This window comes from Fukomys damarensis, unplaced genomic scaffold, assembly GCF_012274545.1.
Source record: "Fukomys damarensis isolate Sample0158 unplaced genomic scaffold, DMR_v1.0_HiC HiC_scaffold_37, whole genome shotgun sequence".
Lineage (NCBI taxonomy): Eukaryota > Metazoa > Chordata > Mammalia > Rodentia > Bathyergidae > Fukomys > Fukomys damarensis.
Window position 1 is genome coordinate 10,407,815 of NW_022900949.1, and position 3,055 is coordinate 10,410,869.

The following is a 3,055-nucleotide window of genomic DNA, read 5'->3' on the forward strand; positions in this document are numbered from 1 at the left end:
GTCCCTGCCACATGGCCCCCCACCTCCTTCCCAGCCAGCCCTAGGAAGAGGTGCCAGGCCTGGCCCTGCAGCCGGGCAGGTGGCCAAGGCCAGAAGCGTCCCTGGGGGAACAGAAATGAGCGTTCCTGGCCTGGAGCCTCACAGCCGACTGTCAGCTGATGCCACACGAGTTCTCCCGTCCCCTGGCTGCCTGCTGGGCTTCTCTGGCTCATCCTCTGCCTCCGAGTAGGGCCTCTGCTGGCAGCCTGTGCCCCTGTGATCAGGAACTCCAGCCTCCTCGCCCAGCTGCCTCTAATCCAGCGCTCTCTGCCCACTCCAGCCTGGCCAGGCTTTCAGGGGGCAGCTGGGGATGGATCCCCCAGTGCACCTCACAAGGGACCCTCACAGGCATTGAGGGGTTGACTGCTTCAGGGTCTGGGGACACTAAATGCCACAGGACAGCCCATAGCGGGTAGCGTGTAACATGCACATGATGCTAATTTCACCTCCATTCAAGGAAGAGACAGTGGGGCCAGCGGTCTGGAAACGGGGTCCTGGAGGAGATTTCTCACAGGTGGGCAGCCCTAGGGCTCTGGAAATGAGGAACAGGCCACCGGCACTGCCAAAGGAACAGGGGTCTCACATTGGAGACCAGGGAAGGGAAAAACAAGAAGCCTAACTTCATTTCTTTTTCCTTTCTTTGTTTTCCTCAGTACTGAAAATTGAACCCAGGGCCTTTGCTCCGAGCTCCATCCCCAGCCCTTTTTATTTTTATTTTGGATTAGGGTCTTGCTGAGACACTAAGTTACCCATGCTCAGGTTCTCCAGTGTCTGGGGTAACAGGTATGTGCCGTCACCCCCGTTTCAACTTCATTTCGTTCTTTTTTGGTACTGGGGATCGAACTCGGGTCCTTGCACTTGTGAGTCAGGCTCCAGAACCACTGAGCTAAATCCCCAGCCCATCAACTTCATTTCTTGAAATCCACACTTGAAAATGAGATAGATTTTGTACTGACATGAACCACGGAAACGTTTGTGGCAGCACGGTTCACAGCAACCAAAAAGTGTAAACAGCTCAGGTGTCCATAGATGGACAGAGGGACACAACGGGGTCATCCCCACGCCAGGAAGTCATTCAGTCAGGACAAGGGCGAGGCTGGGACCCTCACCACAGTGTGCACGGACCCTGAGGGTACCATGATCAGTGAGACGCCAGACACGGAGGACAGTGTGGGCTCCACGGACAGAAACCGTCCAGGACAGGCGACTCCAGAAGCACGAAGTGGACTCAGGGGTGCAGGGGCTAGGAAGGGGATGGGTGACCGTGGGGACAGGGCTTCCTATTGTAACAATGGGATGTTCTGAAGTGGACAGTGGTGACAGCTGTGCTTGATGCCACTGAGCTGTGCATTTAAAATAGCTAAGATGGTGCTTTTTATGTTACACACTTTTCCACCACAAAAAAAAACAAAAACAAAGGAGAGCCGGGGATTTAGCTCAGTGTTTCCGCTGCCTGCCTCACAAGTGCAAGGTCCCAAGTTCGATCCCTGGTACCAGAAAAAGAAAGAAAGACATTCTCCACCCTCCCTGTTTTGTGAGACAGGGTCATATTATATAGCTCAGGCTGGCTGGCCTTGAACTCATGGCGATCCTTCTGCCTCAGCCTCCTGGGTACTAAGGTTACAGATATGCACAACCTATGCCTGGTTGCTAAGAACCTCATTTTGCAGAAGGGGAAATTGAGGCAGATCAGTGCTGGGTCCAGGGTTGCTATCTGTAAAGGGTCGGGGTAGGCCTGAGGGGGGCTGTCTGACCCTACCATTCCCACCGCTCCCTGGGTCCCATGTGAGCTTGGGTTCCCCAAACCTTCTCTTCTCCCGCCGACCTGAGATGACTCCCCAGACTCAGCAGATTTCTGGGAAGCAGCGCCCAGAAGCTCTGCTCAAAATACCTGCGGCAGGTGGAGGTGGCTGCTGAGCCAGCGGGTGCCAAGTGCCCAGAGGCCTGGAGGCTCACAGGACTGGCGCAGGGTCCCCACACCCACCTCCGTCCACGAGGTGCCAGGATGGCAGCATCAGCTTCAGCTCCCGGGTCCACTCCGGTCTCCTGACCTCCAGTGGATTCTCGTGGAGTCCTGTGGGCCAGGACTTGTGAGCCTCTCAGCCACCACCCTTGTCCCTGGAGACCAGCACCCCAGGAGAAAAGCTGGAGGGGCTGGGCTTCGGGATTGAGCCCCAGTGCAGGGACGGACCTGGATTTGTGGCCAGGTCCTCCGCAGCCCCAGGATCAAAGCTGTTCCTGTTACTCAGGTCTTCCGGTGTTGGCTTCTTTAGAAGCGTCATCTTCTCTCATCTTCTGCCACACCTCCCCTCTTTTTTCCCCATCTTTCTGGCCAAATCATTCCAGTCCTCTTCTCTAGCTGCCTTGGTGGTGTATGCTTGTCCTATCTCAGCCCTCTGGGTGGCTGAGGCAGGAGGATCACAAATTTAAGCCCAGCCTGGGTAATTTAGCAAGTTAGCCAGACACTGTCTCAAAATTTTAAAAAAGGATTGGGATGTAGCTCGGTGCAAAAGCCCTGCATTCAATTCCCCAGCAGGTATGTGGAGGTCCTTTCTGTTTCCCTTCTGGTGTCCAAACTCCCTTCCTCCACTTCCTCTGGCTGAGCTTTATCTATGCAGGTCATCTACTGAGGACATTGGTGCTGAGAGTCAATTTGGAGAACAGGGTAGGAACTGGTGACCATTTGGCTCCCTGAAGCCCAAGCCCATCCTGAGATGCTGCCACACCCCCGAGGGGGAGACAGAGTGTGGCCCTCATGGCCTCCACCCCACTGCGTCTTCTGCCACCCTGACTACTCCTGGCTACATGAGGCTCCTTCTACCTCAGGACCTTTACACATGCTGCCCCTCTTCTCCCTGAGCATTTGCCTGATGCTCCTTGGTCACTTTTAGGAGTCAGGCAGGCAAGGATCACTATATCCAGGAGGCCACCCATGATTCCCTAGCCCTGATTGTATCTCCTTATGTCATGGTTCCATAAAAGTCCTGAAATTTTGTTTGATTTTTTTTTTTTTTTT